This window comes from Arvicanthis niloticus, chromosome 13 (assembly GCF_011762505.2).
Source record: "Arvicanthis niloticus isolate mArvNil1 chromosome 13, mArvNil1.pat.X, whole genome shotgun sequence".
Taxonomy (NCBI): Eukaryota; Metazoa; Chordata; class Mammalia; order Rodentia; family Muridae; genus Arvicanthis; species Arvicanthis niloticus.
In genome coordinates this window covers 52,923,189-52,943,875 of record NC_047670.1, presented here as the reverse complement: position 1 = coordinate 52,943,875, position 20,687 = coordinate 52,923,189, and the positions used below count along the sequence as shown (strand labels likewise).

Below are 20,687 nucleotides of genomic sequence, written 5' to 3'. Positions count from 1 at the left end.
CATCTGTGGCCTTGGAGGGGAAGCACAGGAAAAAGATATTGAAGATACTCTGCCTCCTACATTCAATTCCCTTGTCACCCCGCCCCCAGGAGCTGGGTTGTAAACTTCACCCGAGTGTCCAGTTTTTCTGCTATAAAAAGGAGATTAGACACACCTCACGGGGCTATTAGGATCAAATGGCTTTTGGAAAACATTCAGCCAGTGGCTCGCACTGTCATTAAAACGCAGTACAATGCATCCATCCCGCCACTCCAGAGAGAGTTAATGCAATGGTAGCTCACGAGAGGCACACAGCTGCCAGGCTCAGAGGAGCAGACACAGAGGAGGTCAATCATGCCCTACTGTCACAGCCACTGTCACAGTGGCATGTTTAAAGTTCTCTGCAGGTAGAGAGGAAGGGCGTGGCAAGATGGCTCAAGCAGAAGGAAGTGGTGAAGGACGGGTTGGGTGGCAGTTCGGCAGGTGGCAGGGGCCCTTTCTCTGCAGGGTAGATGAGAGAGGCAAGGAGTGGGAGGAGTCTCCTCCTGGCTCTATTACTTTCACTAATGCCAGTGCCTCACCAGTGGCCTGTCTCTACTGAGAAGGAAAGGACTGGCCTTTGATGTATAGATCCAAACCAGGAGCCAGCAAGATGGCACAGAGGATATGCGAGTTTGCCACGAAGCCTGAGGACCTGGAGTCCATCCCTTGGATTCCACATGATGGAAGACGAGAACTTACTCCTGTAACATTGGCTTCTGACCTGGACACTCATGTGCATGCACAGGAGCACACACACACACACACACACACACACACACACACACACACAAAATCAATCAACAATCATCAATCCAGCACACTAGATGAAATGTAACTTGACCCTCTTCCTCTCAAGAACACACCCAAGTCTTTGGGAATCCAAAGCCTGGTGGATAAGGGCTAAGTCAACACAGCCAAGTGGTTCAAGAGGGAAAAAAGAGACTGTGAAAGCTACCTGGGACCTGAGGGAGGGGCAGAGTAACACAGAGTAGGGGCTTAGCAGTCTTCCCTTGCCATTTAATTGCCTGGGATCTTTGGCAAGTCTCAACGCTGTCACATAGGGCTCAGTTTACTCATTTATGAGAAGGAGGTAAGCACAACCCCCCTCAAACAATAAACACCAAGATGAATGAAGTGAGGCAGTGCGAAGACTATCACAGTCTCCAGCCACCACACACCTTCATGCAGCCTGCTCATGACCGGGTTTTTGAAGTGGGTCAGTCACATATGGTCTCTCTGTACATGGAGACACTGTTCAGCAGTAGGAAAGAGTGAAAGACCGACGGATGCTCTGACGAAACCACGTTCCCGAAACACTAAGCTAAATAAAAGCAGCCAGACACAAAAGCCCACACGCTGTGATGCCACTTCTGAGGAATGTTCTCGAGGCCAATCCATCCAGAAAGTTGATGAATGGTTGTCTACTTCCAGACAGGGTAGGGGTGGGGTGGAGAAGGTTGGGGAAAATGGGGAAAGACTGCTGATGAATATGGGGTTTCCTGTGGGGTGTGGGGGATGAAAATATTCTAGAAGCAGACAACGATAACGATCGCACAATTTTAGACAACAAGAACAACAATCTACAGACTGACGGACTCTGTGTGAAATCTGTGGAATGGGCGTTATAGTCCAATAAATGTGCTTAGAAGAGCCGGCAGCATGTTTGTGAATTTGGTTCCCAGCACCGGTGTGTGGGCCCAAACAAATGAAGAATTGTACTCTCCAGCATGCCTTCGGTGTAGTGGGTTCATATGTGCTCTTGCAATTTTTATTGGCTTATTTGTTTGTTCATTCACTGTACAGATTGAAGGTCTTTCAAGATTCTGAGTTCCATGTTGGGTCCCACGGATGCGATGCACACACACAGACACACAGACACACAGACGTATACGTATATGTATATATATATGTGTGTATGTATGTATGTATATATGCCCTGAGGCATCTTATCAGGAGGTGGGCAAGCTGGAGGGGTGGAGAGTGCTGTGACAGTAGGGATTCCAGGGTGCTGTGGGGGAGAGAAGGGGGGCACCATGCCAGGTAGGAGGATGCAGAGAGGTCCCTGGAGGGAGGTCCACACTCAGAGGCTCCAGGGAGAAGGGCAGAAACACGGAGGCCAAGCTGGGCTCTAGGCAGTGTTGCCAAACAGGCTCAGGAGCCATTCATTGCTCCAGAGATATGGGGTCATGCTTGTTGACTGAATGCTAGTGAAAGAATGCTAGGGAGGGCCCTTCTAGGGGGAGGGGAGGCAGGTGTGGTCCTCATGGCTGATGATCAGTGATTGCTGAATGAATAGCAAATTGTGTGAAAGAATGCTGGACTCGCTGCTTTAATTACCCCCTCTAGAAATAGGAGACCTTTGAAGGTTTGTTTCAGGTAGGTTCTTACTGTGTACTCCAGGCTGGCCTTAAACTTGTGATCCTCTTGCCTCCGCCTTAGGCGTGCTGATATGCCAGCCTTAGAGCTAGGAGTGCGTGCTTGTGCGTGCTAGGCAAGTGATCCACCACAGAGTGTATGCCATCTCTCTGGAAATTCAATGTCTCGCATGGTGGGATCACCCCAGCCAGCCCATAGACATCTGATTAAACTCATTGCTTTTTGTTTGTTTTGTTTTGACACAGGGTCTTCTCAGTAGCCCTGAATAGCCTGAAATGTAGTATATGGCTCAGGCTAGCCTCAAACTTGCAGCAATTCTCCTGCCTCTGACTTCCAAATACTGGGATTACAGGTTTTGGTCACCAACCCTGGCTGCTTTTCAGACTTTGTTAGGATTCAGACCCAGCAAGCAAATTGGATCCAGTGCATCAGGGCTCTTGCTAGTTCTTGCCCTAGGCTAATTTTCACTTTCTTTCTGCTGGGTTTCACATCTGGGGCTCGGTGGGGGCTCTGCCCTCTGTTGCTGCACTTAACTTCCCTGTCCTGGGACTTCCCATTTCTACAATGCTCTTACAAGTAAGGCTGATGCTGCAAAGCCAGCGTTCAAGGACTTCACTTTCCACAGCAGGCTCTGGCCTTTTTCTAAGCTCTGCTGCTTTCTGAATGACACACTCCCCCTTCTGTCACTAAGCTGCCCGAAGTCCTGCACAGGCTGTGTCTCCTCCCTTCTGTCCTTGTGTCAGTGTGTCCTGCCTGGAATGAGCTTCCTTTGCCCTTTACCTGCATGTTCTCCCCAACCCTGGCTGAGCCACCTTTGCCAGAGGCCCAAGTATAGGACTGTTAGGGCATGCTCTACACTGTTTCTGAATGCCAGTTTTTGCCATGTGACCTGGCAAATCAAAAGTCCAGAGGCAGCACCATGACACTAGCGAATGACCTATTGGAAGTAGTAAGGCAGGAACCTGCATATTCCTTGTCCTACCTGCTCTGGCCCCACTGTCAGTGCTTGACACGTATAGCAAGCCACCAGAACACCATCCTCAGGAAAACCCAGTTTTGCAGGAATGATACCAGCCCAATCCTAAGAATGAAAACTGAGACACAGAACAATAGTTCAATATAGGCAGAGTCTGGATTCTGCTCAGGCAGCCCAAGACAGACACACAACAGAGGAGAATCCTGCCAGAGAGATACAAACATGTCAGGTGAAGCAGAAGGAACACTCTCTTTCGAGTGGGGGTTGGGGTTTTGAAGGATGGGTAGGAGCCCAAGGGTCAGAATCCTCAGAGAGCGAACGAAGGCTGTGCTGTGACAGTGGCTTGTCTGTAGAAAGGGCTGGTGGATAGTGCGACAAGCAGCTTGGACAGAAGGCCATGTAGGAGAGACACAGCATTCCCAGAGGCTGGGGTCCTGGTGCAACAGTCTAGGAGGCTGAGATTTCCTGAAGACACCAAAAAGGCTCTCGGGCAGGACAGGGGCACTTAGAGAGTTGGTCTGTGTCTTCTTGTGCAACAAAATGAGTTTTGTGAAGCCGGACACACCTGCATGTGTACACACACACACACACACACACACACACACACCGAGAAAAAAGAAACATGTAATATATATCTTTCTCCTTCCCCATTCCTCTTCCTTGCTCTCTGTCTCCATCTTTTAGGCCCCTTTCTTGGGCAGCATAGCCCCATTCATGTTTGGAATTAGAAAATTAGCCTTTAAATTCCTAATCCTCCTGCCTCCACTTTACAAGTACAGGGATTACACGGACAAGCACTATCGTATCTGGCTATAAGTACATACGTTTTAAACTTAGATTCTGTATATCAGAGACAACAAACATATGGTAACGTATGTTTCATAGCTCAGCCTGGCTTATTTCTCTTAACATAATGATCTCCAATCCCACTCATCTTCCTGTGAGTGACATCATCTTGTTTCAAGCTTCTTAAAGGTTAGAAGTCCATTGTGGACATTCAGAACATCTGCTTCAGCTGTTTACCTGGTGATGGGCATTCAGGCTAGATCCATAGTAAAATATAGATGTGCACGGAGCTTGGTGGTGGTTGGCCTAGATTCCTTCAGATGTTTATTACTTTTTTTTTTTTCCCAAGACAGGGTTTCTCCATGTAGCCTTGGCTGTCCCAGAACTTGCTCTGTAGACCAGGCTGGTCATAACCTCAGTGATCCGCCTGCTTCTGCCTCAGAGGGCTGGGATTAAAGGAATGTGCCGCCACCTCCGGGCTGTTTATTACAATTTTATAAAGTTGAGAAAATAAATAAATAAATAAATAAATAAGGAAAAGACTGCTAAATCGGAGGGGCCTGGGTGGAGCATGGACTTGGCAGTTACCTCCGTGGCCGGCACAGTAGGAGGTGGCAGAGTGGGTTGAAAGCCCAAGAAGAGAGGCACAGTCTGCAAGGAAGAGACCTTCTGCTGGTCAGTGGCCAGTGCATCGCTCTGCGCCTGCGCAGCTGGTTGCATGTGACTGGCGTGCGTGTAGGTCAGTTCCGCGGCTTAGTAGATGAACGTGGATAGTCCTTTAATTTCGCTGAATTTCACTTTTCTTACCTGCAAAATGGGGATAATATCATTGTGACGATGAAATACGCTATTTTTTAGGTTAAGGCATTTAATATAGTGCCTGCCACACAGTAAAAAAAAAAAAAATTCTTTCAGTGTGCGGCTCTTACAGAGGTGTGGGCAGCTTAGGTCCACACAATCAGAGGGAACCCAAGCAATTGAACCTGCATTCCTGCAGAGTGTCCACCCACCTACGTCACTAGGCTAGGGAGGAATCTGCAAGAATGGAACCAGAAAGAGTGAGTGTTCCTGGGGTTTCTAGACATCATTAGGGGCTGGGGTTGTTGATTTTCTCTCTTTTCATGTCTGCATAGTAAGCAAGTATGGACCGATTTATCCACTTTTTAAGCATCTATTTATTTTCATTTTGTGCGTGTTGGTGTTTTGCCTGCAGCCATGCCTGTGTGAAGGTGTCAGATCTTGGAGTTACAGACAGTTATGAACTGATGTGTAGGTATTGGGATTTGAACGTGGGTCCTCAGGAAGAGCAGTCACAGTCTTCAACTGCTGAGCTATCTCTCCAGCCCCTACCCTTATTATTATTATTATTATTATTATTATAATTATTATTATTATTATTTTTTATGTCAGAGTCTCATTATGTAGCCCAGGCTGGCCTCCAAACTCACTGTCTGCTGCAGCTTTTGGAATGTTATGAGTGTTGGAATTAGGAACATGAAACACTATGCCTGGTCCCATTTTTCTATTGAGTGACTTTTCTCTTACTACTTTTGGGGTGTGTGTGTGTGGGGGGGTCTAACTATATAACCAGGGCTGTCATGGAACTCATGAGATCTAGCTTACCCCTGCCTCGAAAATGCTGAGCACCAACTTTAAGGCATAAGCCAGTAAACTTTTTTTTTTTTCATTGACAATTTTATTTTGTGTGCATCAGAGGACAACCTGAGGTAGTTGGCTCTTTCTTTTGCCAGGGGACTCCCAGGGATAGAATACAGGTTTGGCAGCAGGCACCTTTACCTGTTGAGCCATCTTGCTGTTCCCTTTTGGCTGTTTTAAGCTTTGGTGAGCATTTCTGAACATCTTTTGAAGACTAAATAGTCATCTTTTGTTGGATACATGCTGAAGAGTGGAACTGCTGACTCTTGAGCTATATGTCAAGCTTTGGTAAATAAAACCAAGGACAGACTTGCTTAGCCCAGACTGGCCATAAACCCACTATGTAGCCAAGAGTAACAATGACATCCTGATCCTCTGGATGCTACCTCTGCAGTGCTGAAATCACAGGTGTGTGTCACCATGTCACATTGTCCCAAAGTGGTTGTAGGAGCACACTTTCCTGTAAGCAATGGATGAGCTGGCTTCCTCCCTATCTCTGATAATGCTGGGCATTTTAATTTTAGCCAACCACCCAAGGGTCTCTGCGTGTTGCTATGGCATATTTTATTATTTTTTTAATATAATTTTATTTTGTGGTGGTGGGCTTTTGAGACTAGGTCCTGCTATATACCCCAAGCTGGCCTCAAACTTGCAGTGACTCTGGGTTTACAGAGTGCCGCCATGCTGGGCTCCCTCATCGTTCTCATGCACATTTCCTGTAATAATGAATGTTACGCTTCTCTTTTAATCTGCTTTGAAAGTCTGTCCTTTCTTTAGTAAATTGTGTGTGTTGGTGGTGATTGAACTCAGGCCTTGCTGAGGCCTGTGCTGGATAAATGAATGCTCTATTGCTGAATTCCATCGCCAGTCTCTTGATGATTAGTTTTAAAAGTAATTATCTGGCTTTATATATTTCACACCTTTGAACTGCTTGTCTGTTTAGTTCAGGGTAGTCTTGAACTCCCCCTCCTTCCCCAGCCTCTTGAGTTCTGGTGTACCACCCATAACCCCTTGGACGGTTTTCTTCTTCTTCTTCTTCTCCTCCTTCTCTTCCTCCTCCTCCTTCTTCTTGCATTTGGATTTTTCTTATCAACTGGGAGGCAGTCTTTACTGTAATGTGGGTAGCAATCATTGGTCATCTGGGCTGCAAAATCTCTTTCTTTCTTTAGCTGTCTTTTGGCTTCAGAATGTAAGTTTTCCCTGCAGTTCATTCAGAAGGATCATTTTAACTGTGTTAGCAAGAACATTCCAACAGTTAAGAGCAATGACTAGAAATTTGCCTTCATAAAGTGATCTGAAAGCTATCCCCACTGACGTGTTGCAGGATCGACCACACAGATCAATGGGCACAACTCGGAAAAGGATAATTAGAGCAGAAAATAATGCATGGACAGATTCCTGATGGATTAAAGGCGAAGTACATTTTTTTTTTTAACGGAAAAAAATCCTCTCGTGGTTACCAAAATAAAACAAGTAAAATCTATCCTTAAAATAATTTAGTGACAAATATCTGAGATGCGTGTGAGTTAATTACTCAAAGGTTTACCACTTTAGTGTGGCTTCGACCGCATTCCAGCCAGAGGCACCCGTCAGAGCAAAGGTTCAGAGGCTGGAGGACAGCCGCAAGCAGGCTCCAAAATCGAACTCAGGACGCCCACACGGAATGCAGGGTTGAAGCCATGCCCGCCCCCACAGCCATCATAATTATGTAAAATACCACTTTTCCCATATATGGTACTTAATATCTGTTCTCCTGGTAGGACAGGATGAAGGGAAAACACGGTTCGCGGGGCGGAGTGTCAGAGCCTCAGACCTTCCCAGCACGCTCCCTCCGGCCCTGGCGCGGCCCAAGACTCGCACCAGAGCCGGGACCAGGAGCCCGGCGCGCCGGAGCCGCCTGCTCCTGATTGGATGAAGTCCGCGTCAATCTTGGTCCTGTAACCTGGCTGTCCGTTGGGCCCGCCCTACAAGGCGTGGCTCCCGCCTAGGAAGCGCGGGTGGAAGGTGGGGTGGGCGGAGGTGGGGACAGATTGGGAGGATGAAGCCCAGCCCTCTGGCTTCCGTCTCTTGTCTGTTTATAGGCCGAAAATCTGTCAGTTTAGGCCAAACTTCTGTTGGATTGGGCAGTGTGGAGAGAGGCGGGCTCCTGGAAGCTCCACCCCCGAGCCAGCGGCGGGTTGTAGACCCGCCCTCCTCTGGAAGGGCGGGGCAGGGAGGGCGGCGAGCACCAGAGCTGGGTGCGGTGAGGCGCGCAGATCACCGCGGTTCCTGGGCAGGGCACGGAAGGCTCAAGAACCTGACTTGCTGCAGCTCCTGTCTCGCGTTCGCCCCACCCCGCCGCGCCGCTCGAGCGCTCGAGAAACTCCACTCGGAAGAACCAGCGCCTGTTCCCCGGGCAGACCCAGGTTCAGGTGAGCGAGCTCTGCCGGTATGTCCCGCCCCGGAGCTACCGAGCGCGCGCGCGCGCGCGGCGACAAGACTCTAGGCGTTTGGGGCCGGCGGCCCTGTGGTTCTCGGCCTCCGCGTGGCCGGTTTCGGCGCGGTCGGGTGCGACCGGACTCCGCATCCTCACCCGAGGGGTGATAGGCAGCGAGGCCTCCGCTTAGGGAGCCGGGGGACGCGGTCCCCGTTCCTGCTGGACGCTTTCCCGGTGGGGGCACTTGGAGCTCGGCCTGTTCCTGTCGCCTCTGCGCTCCCTCCTCCCCGACGGCCGGCTCCGGCAAACTTTTTAACCCCTTCGGGGACGCTGCAGTCCCGGAGCCCCGGGCCGAGCCCGCCGGATGAGGTCGTGGGCTCCGGGCAGCGGCTCCTTTGTAAGTTTGGCAAAGGGAGGTAACGGGCAGGCGGGGACCGTTTGGCAGCTGTCAGGGCGTCCTTCTGAGTCAGGATCGGTCGGTCCCGCTGCAGACATTGCGCCGGGCTCGGTTTCCGCCGTCCGCTGCGGACTTCCTCATTTGTCCGTCAGCCCTTGGGCCGGGAGGGGGCGGGGAGAGGTACTCTGGGTGCGTGGGAAAAGGGGACCCAGCTGCCGAGGGGCTCAGGGCGCCGGAAAGACCTCCAGTCTGACCTCATTCAACCTTGGATTTCTATTGCCTGAGGTCAGAAGGCCTGGGTCCGCGAGCAGCTGTCCCGCCGCCCAGGCAGGCGTGCACCTGATTCCACCGCACCTTGGGACGCCACGCCCGAGTCAGTCTCTGGGAGCCCTGATTTTAAGACCAGGCCCGGCAGCCGCATCTTTTATGTTTGGTTAGAGGCGGAGTTTTGAAGATCTCCCCACCCCCACCCCCCCACTTCCTTGCGCTAGGGTCTTCACCCCATCCTGTTCTGGAGCCACGCCTAGGGCAGGAACTGCACCCTGCTCCTCCCGGTCCCCATCTCTCCCAGGCAACGGAGTCAGTACCCTCTAGGACTTGCTTGCGGGCTGTAGTGAAACTGAGGGCTGGGTGGGCCCGGGCGGGTGCCTGAGGCCCCACCCAGCGGTGTTAGGGAAAAGGTTCCTGGGAAGTACCAGGTCTTGGAGACTGGAGGCTTCCTCGGCTGGGCTATGGAGAGCTCCATTGGCTTCTCAGTTCTCTGAGCGGTTTTCTGGACTAGCAAAATTTCAAAGTAACTTGTGAGCTCCCTACGGCAGCATCTGTACTAAGATGGGAACGATACAGATTAGCATGGTCCCCTCGTAAGGATGACATGCAAATGCGTTGAGTTCTATATTTTTAGCCAACGCAGACTGGCATGTCCCAGCCGTCTCTGGTCTAGTATCTCTAAGAGCCGCTCACTCGCAAACACGACTAGGAGGTCTCTTTGCCTCCCAAGGGACTCCCTCCTCTGCTATATGCCAGCCAGCCTCAGGACCTCCATCTGGAACTCTCATGCCAATAGGCAGGTCTGTAACCCGCCCGGAGCCTCTCCCAAGCCTTGGACCAAGTGAAAATAAAGCTTTTGGAAACAGCAAAAAAATAAATAAATAAAAAGGTAACTTGTTCACGGAAACATTGTAGCCATTTCTGACTCCACTGTCTAGAGTCCAGACTGATAACTTCACCTGGAGGCCTACCTCCCTTTCTGTTAAGGAGGCAAGCTGCTTGAAGGCCCGTTTAGACAATCGATATCAATTTATATACAAGGTTGTTAGGGGTGGGGGTGGGGGTGGGGGGGAAAGGCCTATAGATGTGTAATTGAGCAAATATTTAACCGGCTTCTGCCAGGGACTTTGCCAGGTGGTGTGTGTGGGGGTGGGTGTGAATTGAGTAAGACCTGGCCCCTGCTTACAGGCACAGGAGAGCTGAGACAAACCAGTAGGTGACTAGTGTGAAGTGGAGATGTTAGGAACCCCAGAAAGGTACTATGAGGCATAGGACTGTGAGAGCCTGCTGGCCTCTTGAAGAGACTTGTGTCCTGGGGAAATGTGAAGACATTAAAGCTGAGTGGTAGACTAAGATACAAAGATAGCTTGTGCTGTGTCCTGAACAAGCCACAGACAAAGGACTCAAGGAATTCCTAGGCTCTGGGGGTCACTGTTGTCCGGGCAAGCAGGGAAACCACCATGAGGAAGAAAGACATTTCAGGCTTGGCAAACTGAGGCAAACACGTGGTGAATAAAGTGGGGAGTCATTTAGTGGATAATTGGGGAGTAGTTAAAAGCATCCAGGGATTGCTTAGTGTAGTTTGAGAGCCAGTGTGCTTGCTGTGTGGGTGACACCCCAGAGCTCTGCTCCAACGCTCAGCAGATCCTGGCCGGGGAGGTGGGCAGAGCCAGGTTCCCCTCAAACTTGTGTTGGGAGGCGTTAGCTAGCCCTGGGCGGAGAAGGGAGGCAGAGTCAGGGAGTCTCAGTGGGGTGGGCTGCTGGTCTGAAGGGCAGGAGCAGGGAGAGGAAAAGAAAGGCTAGGGTCCTGGTTTTCTTGTTTATTATTTAAAAAAAAAATTGAACTTTTTAACCAAAGGGTTTGGAGATGAGGCAATTTCTCTCTTGTGGAAGGAAGGGTGCATGTTAATCACAGCCTGCCTTTTGCCTGGTTTTGCTCTAGGAAAAACAAGGATCTCTTAGCTCTTTAAAGGAAGAGAAGCACACTAAGAAATGCAGCATTGTCCCCAGCCTGGTCGGGAATTGCTAGAAACGGGGTTGGCTGGAGTTTCCCTCACTTCCTCTTCTCACTAATCCTTCAATAAAGTACTTAAGACAGCCCTTACCAGCTTGACATCTTTATTTCAAAAGGAGAGGAGGAGTTTAGTTGTTGTTTTCCTTCTCTTGGAGGGGGAAGAGCTAGAGCCAGGAGAAAAAAAATCCCTGCCTTGACAGTTTCCTCCAAGCGTCGTGTTCCAAAAATATTTAGAATAACAAAATCTGTGTGTTCTCTTAATTAAACAAACGTCCTAATTTACTGAGCATAAAACAGCATCTCCACCACAAGGACAGGAAGTCCATTTTCCTTTTGTGCTGCCCTACAGATCCACTGCCTCTCAGCTTTAACCCCTGGTGCTCTGAGCCCCTGGGTCAGGTCCTCTGGTGACAGAACAGTGCCCTGGCTGCCTAGGCAACTGGCTCATAGATTTCTTTCTTCTCCTCCTCCTCCTTTTCCTCCTCTTCTTCTTCCTACTCTTCTTCCTCTTTTTTTTTTTTTTTTTTTAATTCTTAATAAAGAAGTAAATAAAGACAGTCTAGCTTAAGGGGATTGCTTTTCTTCCACCATGTGGGCCCTTGGGGTACAACTCAGACTTGGTGGCAAGGGTCTTTTTAATCCACCCAGTTGGTTCCAGAATCCCATCTTTAAAGTTGGGAAGAGTGGGACAGGGAAGGAACATAGGCAGAATTGAAATCTTAACTCTCCCACCAGCTTTGTGACATTACAACACGTTATATAACTGCCTGAGCCTCAGTTTTCTCATCGGAAATGTGGGAATCCATCCGGACTTACTCTGCTGAGCTGGATGCAAGAACCAGGGGAGTAGTCAGTATAAAAGGCCTGATACACACCGGCTGTCTACATTTTTCTTATTATTTTAAACAAAAATTTTTTTTTTAAACCAGTCTTGCCTCCCTAGGTGACTATGTGAGGGTGGAGGGTAGACTCCTTCCTTGGTTCCTAACTCTGTTTTTTTCCACCTCTGACAAGGGGTGCATGTAGCATGTGGTTATACAGACTGTGGTTTCTATTTTTCCCCTATAACATGGTTTCCCATGTTCTAGATGACAGGCAAGGGTAGTGTGGGAAGAACAGCTTGTGTGTCAGGGACCTGGCTTCCCAGCTGTGGTGCTGGTAGAAGGTAGGTTTGATTGTGTCAGGGAGGACCATATTCCCTGTTGGCCCACAAGGGTGCCTGGGAAAGCACTACAGTTGAGGGACTTCCTCCCTTCTAAACACCTCTACTTCCCCACTTGAGTTCTCTATGGGTGAGATATATATAGCACACTTTTTTTTTGTAGAGTTTGTGTGTATGTGTGAGTTTGAGTGTGATAAGGCCAGGTTCCAGAGGAGGCCAGAGCGATGAAGGGTTTCCCCCTTCAGCAGGAATTAGTTCAGGCAGTTGTGAACCACATGAGAACTGAACTCCAGTCCTCTACCAAATCAGTACACACTCTTAACCACTGAGCCATTTCTCCAGTCGTGGGCACACCTCTTTTTTGAAGGTAATTTGACAGTGTCTGTTGAAGCATAGCTCCTTCTAACTTCGTTCTAGGAATTCACCCCACAGATAAACTTGACTGTGCAGAAGGAAATGTCTAAGGATAGTGATGGTGGCATTGTCAGAGAAGGCAGCAGGAAACGAGCTCACTGTCCATTAGAAAGGCCACCATAATCATGGCACAGCTGTACAGCGGAAATCCTTGCAGCCCTTAAAAGACAGGCTAATCTCTATGTGCTCACAGGGCATGCTCTCCAGGGGGATGAAAGAGCACAGCTAGATACTAGGACATACTCAGTCATCATTTGTGGAACACCTTCTTCCCTGCTCATATGGTGATAGGACCTCATTGTCCGGTGTCAGGTTCCCCTCTGACTTTCCACCCCTGACCACTGAACGCTGGGATTACAGGCCTGTGCCCTCACAACTGTCTTAGGTGGAATGGGCTTACAAATGGGCATTCTTGCTCTTCTGGCTTAGAACACTTTGGGTCCTGTTTTCCTCAGCCTGCCTCAATCTCACTAGAGTGACAGATGTACTGTTCTGATAATGATCCCATCACCCACTCCAGCCTGGGAAAAATAAGGGGTGATTACGTTTTTTTTTTTTTTTTTTTTTTTTTTTTTTTTTGCTATGAGAAAAAGAAGTTTGCATGGAGTTTTTTTGTTGTTGAGATAAGGTATCAATCACTATGTGCCCTTTGACCAGTATCTCACTAGGTAGACCAGGCTGCCCTGGAATTCATAAGAGATCCACCTGCCTCTGCCTTTTGAGTGCTGCGCAGGATTAAAGGTGTGTCCCCTTTTTCGATCTGGGGTCATAGCATTCCAGAATACTCTTCTTTCCGCTCTGCCTCAGTTATTGCTCAGACATTTGGTCTGTGGTTATTAATGCATTAGCTGTGGAAAAGCTCAAGTTTTTGAGACTATATGATTAAAGAGGATCATGGTGACTTGGGGGGGGGTGACCTTGGTCTCCGGGAAGAGCCACTGCCAGCCTTGGATGGTGTGGATACTGGAGAGGCTGCCAGCTCTGCTCATCTTATGCTGGGATCCTTTTTCCAGTGCAGCCTGAGCAAGCACCTCCCAGGCTTCTGAGCAGGACCCGCCCCCTGCCAGACAGTATGGAAAGTAAGAGTGGTGTGAGTCACCCTAGAGCGGTCCATGAGCCAGCCTCTAAAGTAGGCCTGCCACCACATGGGCAGGCATTTGAAGGCTGATTGATGCCTATGTGTTGTTTCCTCTGGGCACAGGGCATCTGATGTGAGTCCCTCTCTGACCAGTTCCTAAGCCTGAGGTGATTCAGCACTGGGCAGGTGCCTGGAGAAGGAGGCTCCTGGCTGACCTTGGCTGAGGTCTCTCTAGCTTGTCTTCAATCTATTTGCGAATAGAACCCTCACTGAGGAGCTCGCTGCTGGATGGTGAGGTTTCCTGCAGGGCAGGTTGAGCTGCAGCCTACCTGCTGCCTAGAGGTACAGGTGGCTGATCTTTTCCATCCTCTAAGTTACTTCCTTGTAGCCTCGATGCTGCTGAAGTCCTTATGTGGTGCTTTATGAGGTGCTTTGTAGAGGAAGAAGGGGGCCTCCCAGGGAGGCCTGTATAGTCCCCATGGGCCAGACGCTTGTCTCCAAAATGTTTATGTGTTGAGATAGCCGTACTCAAATTCCATTCTTGTATAGAGTTGTCATGGACCAAAAGGACATTTGCAATTTGGGAAGTTGACCCTTAGATTTTCTAATGTTTTCTTCACCCTGCGGTGCTGGGAGTCAAGCAGTCCCAAGACTTAGATGCTAGGCAACTTCTTTGCCAGTGAGCTTTTCCCAGAACTAGTCTCCAACCTCTGAATATTGACTGTAATTGTAAATGGTGTCCTGATTAAAAGATAAAACTTAGCATCAAAGCTGGGTATGGTGGCTCCTACCTTTAATCCCAGCAGAGGCTGCCAAATCTCTGTGAGTTCAAGGCCAGCCTGGTCTATAGGCTGTCTTTGAAAAAAAGAAGCCAAACCAAATCACAAAGCTTCCTTCTGTTGGGTTTGCTTACAGTGGTAGTGTCAGAGCTGAGGGGGTCTTGGGTGCAGCATTTAAAGGAATATTTCTTCCCATGTTGATGAGTCCTTGCCCAGGACTCATGCTGAGAGTTGCTCTTGGCTTCACTCAGAGTCAGGAGATAGTGCTTTTGACTGGCACCGTCTTTCTTGGCTTTGTGGGCGTCCTTTAGCCTGTCCTCAAAAACCTTCCCTCCCCTAAAACATCTCCTTTGAGGCAGTAAGTTAAAGAATGGGGGAGGGGTGGGGTTTGTCTGAACTTCTTCCAGTTGGGTGGGCCCTTGGGCAGAAAAGTTTCCCAAAACTAAAAAAAAAATAAAAAAGAAAAAGAAAGAAATTAGTATCTCCTCTGGGGTAGTGCTGAGGAGAAGGGCGGGCCATCCAGAAAGCACTGGCACTGGTCCTCCAGCCAGTCTGAATTTCTAGTAACTTTGGCTCAAAGTCTCAGGATTGGTAACTTTTTTGTATTTTTCAATACAAACATGGCAGAAGGAACAAACCAAAGCTTTTTGGCCTCAGGCAGATTGTACAGCTTAGTGCTTGCCACTTGCCTCAGTTCCCTGCATGCAGCATGGAGATGCTAGCTTTGGAGTGGTGTAGTCTTCATCTTTACCTCACTGCCCTCCCCTCATACACTGTTGTCAGCAGTGTTCTCCTCAGGTGGTAGGCAATGCATGCTCCGGTTTTAAAGGTTTAATGTAGTCCACAAAGCTGTGCCTTGGTGACAAGTTGCGGTAGCTGAGGGACGCTGGGCAGGTCTCTAGGCTTGATGTTGAGACTTCTGAGGCTAGGCCCTTGTGTATCCTTCCCCTCGAACAACACAGCTCAGCTCAGCTTGTTACTCTGATCTGAACTGGCTAAGCATTAAGAAAGAAGGGTTTACAAGGCAGCAGCGGAACCTTTGTGTAGAATGTGTTTCCTGTGTTTTATGTGAAGTCACTGGGCTGGAGAAGGCAGCTTCCTGTGTGATAAACATGAAGAATGAGACAGTGGAACACTTTGGATGACTTAACCTAACTAGGCCAGAAAGGGGGTGAGAGGCTGGGCATCTTTAGAGCTCACCTGACTGTGAGGCCTGTAGAGTTAAAGGCTGGCCCCTTTCCTTTGTGGTCACTGCCTTCACATAGGGCCTGACACAGAGTCAGCGTCAGTCCTTGCTGAACAGAATTGAGGTCTCTGTCATCGTCATGCCTGTCTTAGGGTTTCTGTTGCCGTGCTAAAACACCATACCTAAAGCAACTTGGGGATGAAAGTTGTTTTTTAAAATTAGGCTTATATCTGTAGTCCTTCAAGAAGGGAAGTCAGGAACCTGGAAGCAGGAACTGAAGCAGAGGCCATGGAGGAACGCTGCCTTGCTCTCCTCATGGTTCTCTCAGCTTGGTCTCTTACACAGCCCAGGCCTACCTGCCCACAGGTGGCACTACTCCCAGTGAACTGGCTCCTCCCATGTCTGTCAGTAATTAAGGAAATACTCCACAGGCTTGCCTACTGGCCAGTCTGAGTTACTAGCCATTTTCTCAGCACAGGAGGAAGTGGCTAGAACGGAGTAGCAGCCTGAGTCTTTCTTTGGGTGTCTGAGTAGAGTCCTAGCTCGGCTAGAGACAGTGGTTAGGTTTTATTGGACACCTGTATGCAGCAGGCCATGTGCTGATGAGTTCTTTCTTCTCTTGCCTCCAGGAAGTAGAAACTCATTTTGCTGATGAGGTTTCCTTACAGAGATTTAAACTAGGGTGTGGGTGTGTGTGTAGGGGGAAAGGGTGGGTTTGCTTCTGCTCCTGTGGCCTTGTGGACAGCCTTCATTGTGAGTACACAAAGCTTGCAAAGAGGGTGGACTGGTCTCAGCTTTCTCCTTCTGGGGCTGTGAGCTCACTAAAGAGTATCATCATCCCCATTGCTGCTGGCCACTCACCGAGGCCTCCTGTGCCATGGGGTTTATTGCAGCTACTTTTCTCAGGAGTGTGGAGTTGGGGGTGGGGTGGGGCAGGTGAGAGGACCATGGCTGCCAGCATAAATTCAAGCCCAGGATGACTTTGCAGCTGTGGGACCCAGTGGTGGCCCCTGGGGATGGTGGCCAGAAGCCCACTGCTTTCTTAACAGGTGGGCTCTTGCCTATGCATTGTGTACTATTCATTCCTTGTCCGTCTGTCCTCCTGTCCAGCCCTTAGTTATTCAGTAAGGACACTGGATAACATGCATTTCCCATGCACAAAGATGGAGCCCAGGGCCAGGTGCTGGGAGAGCAGAGCTTTAGCAAGTGTGGTTTGTTTGTAGGAGCTGATGGTTTCTAGCTCATACAGGAGAGCAGGGAGGCTCTGAGAAGGCTGCCTGGAGGAGGTGGCACTTGAGCTGACTGCAGAATCAGAGCACAGGGCACCACGTGTCCAGGGAGAAGGGTTGGGACCTTGCTCAGGCATTTCCCTTTGTTCAGGAGTGATTCAGATTGGTGAAGGTTCTGTGACTCACACTGACTGGGGAAAAGTTCCCTCTCTTGGTAGGCCCAAGTCTTTTCAGAGCCTGAGGTAGCCTGTGGAGACCTGCTTTCCTTGAACCTTTTTCTGGGAAGTAGAGTGCCCTGTTCCACTCCCAGGTTGGTAACTTCTGACTGGCTGCTGGGCAAGCTGCCGGTGTCATCTGGTTGGGTGGTCAGACATCATGTTATTCCCAGGCAAAGGACTTGAGGTGAGACATTTTACGAAGAATTGTGAAACACCATTGCTACTGAAAAAGTGTCCTATGAAAGTAAGACGAGAAACTAGGAGCCTGTTGTTTGCAGCACAGACATGAGGACAAAGCTGGCAAGAAGCACCACACCATGTTTCTTGCACATATAAGTACACATACATGTGTGCACACGAAGACACATGCGCACATGCGAATGCATACACATACACATGCACGCACCTGCATGCACTTCACCAGATCCCAGGCAGAATGATACTGTCTACACTAAATTCTCACACAGTGCTGTAATATGAAGTTTCCTATGTTGCAGCATTCTCCATACTGGGTATTTAATGACCATGTTATGGTCCACTGAGGGGAGGAACTATTATTTACACTGTCAGAAAATACAGGGAGTTTTATTGTCTTTTAAAATGTATTCACTCAGTGAATGAGCATCTATTGTAGGTCTTGTCCAGAGATGGTTGTACATTAAGATGCTGGGTCTGAGATCACTGGGCCGCTCCCTGGACTCAGGTCTAATCCTAGGAACATGGTAACTGCCTTCTGGTGTTGTGGATTGAGACATGGGGGTTTGTAGAGGAGATGGGGCACCTGGCCACACAGTCGGATTCATAGAAAGCTGGTAAAACCACTTTGTCATTCACAAGCTGTCAGGAAACTCAGGTACTAGAGCCAAGAGCTAGGGGATCTTTCCCGGCTCTGTGTGGGAAGGTCGTCCACCTGTTACCTCCCAGTTCTACCTGTTTCCTATCTTTTGTGCATACCAAAGACCTGGGTCAGGAAACCCATCTGAAGAGGTGAGAGACCAAAAGTCTCCAAGGGGCCTTGTTCACAGGGTGGTCGCTGCTGAGGATGCTACTGAGTAGGAAGGAGACTGCTGAGGGTAGGGAGAAAGGGGGGAGGAAGGAAAAGGGGATAGGGTCCCTCCTAATGAGGGTGGGGAGGTCTGGAAACATCTAGCTACCTTGCCAGGGGCCCAGGACTCAGCTGAGGCTTTGCTGAGATGTTGTAAGAATTGTAGCAATAAGTTGCAACAGTTTGGCTTTGTTGTAAAAAGGAAGTTTCAGAATCCTTGTTGCAGCTTTTGAACTGATCTTTATTTGCAGTGGGGAAGTATTTGCAGGGTACCTGGGTACCAGGATGATGGGTCCCTACCTTCTTCAGGGAGGGCAGGCATTGTGCTTTGCTCTCTCTACCCCCTCCCCTCAGTTCCCACTTCCAGTTCAAGGCTTTGTGAAGTGTTTGGTCTTCTTAGAGAGCAGGAGAGGTAACTTTGTTTCTTGGGAAGGAGCCAGAAGCTTGTTGCCACCTGTCTTACTGGGGAATGAAGTGGGCTGCGATGGCCCCAGAAATGCTGATGGGACTCAGGCATTGCAGGCTTTGCATACCTTCTTGGGTCTCTCTCCACCAGGCAGTTTGTATTTCCATCAGCCCCAGACTTCTTGGGTTTGAAGTTTGTCATGGATCTCAATGCCCTGTTACCCCCAGGTTTCTCAAAGAAACGCCATCCAAGGCTTAATCTAGTTTTCTCTCCCCCCCCCCCCCCGTGGGTTGAAGTTGCTATTAAAGAAGAGTAATGGGGGCGTCCAGCACCTAGGGCATTATAATGCTCCTAGTTAAGACAGGCCCTCTGTGGCCCTTTTAAAGGAAGATTAGTTTATATGTATTGCCTGCATGTGTACCTCATGCATGCCTGATGCCCACCGAGCCCAGAAGGGGACTTTGGGTTCCTGGATGTAGAATTATGAATTGTTGTGTCACCATGTGGGTGCTGGAAACTGAATCTGGATCCTCTGCAAGAGCAGGAGGTGTTCTTGATGATTGGCCCAACTCCCCTATCCCCTTCCCCTTGTATCTCTATTCACTTCCTGTTTACACTGTGCTTGGTAATTGTAGGCCAAAGATTATCTTTTGAGTTTATACTATTTTACATTATTTGCCAGCTGTTCCAGTGCAGCCTAGACATTCTGGTGATCCTTCTCAGGTCTGGGCTGCCTTTTTTTTTTTTTTTTGAGACAGGGTTTCCCTGGCTGGCCTGGAATTCCTTATGTAGATCAGGGTATTCTTGAATTCACAGAGATCCACTTGCTTCTGCCTCCCCAGTGCTGGGATTGCAGTCTGCTTTGATCCCTATTTTACTCATCTGTAAACAGGATCCTCTAGGGGGTCTTAATGTGTGGATCACAACCCTTTGATATGTGACCCACCCTTTCACAGCGTCACATAGATGTCCAGCATATCAGATATTTTATTATGATTCATAACAGTAAGAAAATCACAGTTATGAAGTAGTAAAAATAATTTTATGTTTGGGGGATACCACAACCTGAGGATACAGGGTCACAGGGTTAGGAAGGTTGAGAACCACTGGGTTCCTAGGTCTTAGCTGGATAGAAGAGGAACTCAATGAAGTCTAGACAAGACTACGTATTGAAACTTTGTCTCAAACAAACCAAACCAAACCAAACCAAAATAACTATGCCCTTGCACCACTCAAACCTGACTCTTGGCTTGCTGCTCTATGGGATCTTGTGCCCTCAGCTCAGTCTGTAGACTGCTGTCCAAGCAGCCCTCATCCTTACCCTGCCTCAGTGTCCCTTTCCACTTCAGATCAGCCCTTAATGGTCAGGCTGGTCCTTTGAGCACCCAGGTTGTTCACCCCAGTGCTGAGTTTGGCCTCTCTCCAGATGAGCATCAGCGAAGTGTACAAGAGTGGTTCAGAACAATAAACGAACGCCAAGTCCCTGGGTTTGGCCAGCGCTGAGTGGCTACTCTAAGCTTCCTTGCTGAGTACTTAGCCTGACTGAGGTGCCTCTCCTAACTCTCCTGAAAGTGCTGGCTCCATTCTGGCCTTGCCTCACCACCGGGACCCTTGTGAAGTTCATCGCCCATGCTGGACTGGGAAAACAGCATGTTTATACCTGAACAGGTTTCATTCCAGCCCCTCTCTTGGCTCCGGTGGCCTCTGGTGGGTGGCTGTATTTTCTTGGCTTCTGAGGCCTAACTACCATGAAGTGTGTGTGTCTAGTATTTACATGAATAGGGAGGAGCTCTGGCTTCTGACCCCATTCTTTTCTCTCACTTGTAAGCCCTTTGACCTTGCGTAAGTTATGGAACCACTGTGTCAGGTTTTTTTCACTTATCTATGGACTGAGGAAAAAAGCAATACATCAGTGGGTTTGCTGCTCAGTGAAGCCTTATTGATTCTTTTGCATCTTATTTATTAGCACAGTGACAAGTTAGTCCTTATATTTTTTTCCCTGTTACAAATAAATGAATAAATAAATAATAAAATTTATTTTAGGTGCTGGAGAGATGACTCAGTTGGTAAAGTTTTTGAGTGAAGAACTGAGTTAGGATCTTGAGTAATTGTATCAAAAAAAAAAAAAAAGTGAGATATACTGGTACCTGTCTGGAATTTTAGCCAGGGGAGGCAGAGACAGGAAGGTTCCTGGGACCTACTTAGGGAAGTGCAGGTTTGGTGACAAATTTCTGTTACAAATATGGGGGAGGGGGACT

General features: G+C 48.9%; 1 protein-coding gene, 1 long non-coding RNA gene and 1 pseudogene across 2 annotated transcripts in view; 2 read left to right on the top strand and 1 right to left on the bottom strand.

Moving 5' to 3' along the window:
* Window positions 1-2,754: 2,754 nt before the first annotated feature.
* On the bottom strand, window positions 2,755-7,996 carry LOC143434106 (uncharacterized). Its single transcript, XR_013103351.1, has 4 exons — window positions 6,736-7,996; window positions 4,748-4,966; window positions 4,397-4,638; window positions 2,755-3,938 (listed from the first exon to the last, which is right to left on the bottom strand). It is a non-coding gene; the product is annotated as an uncharacterized LOC143434106 (long non-coding RNA).
* A 66-nt stretch (window positions 7,997-8,062) lies between these two features.
* Window positions 8,063-20,687, top strand: part of Myh9 (myosin heavy chain 9) — an 81,764-nt gene continuing 69,139 nt past the window's right edge. Inside the window, exon 1 of the mRNA XM_034517390.2 lies at window positions 8,063-8,226. The gene's annotated coding sequence lies outside the window, so the exon portion shown is untranslated. The remainder of the gene's footprint in view (window positions 8,227-20,687) is intronic.
* Window positions 9,433-9,530, top strand: LOC117719469 (U6 spliceosomal RNA; annotated as a pseudogene).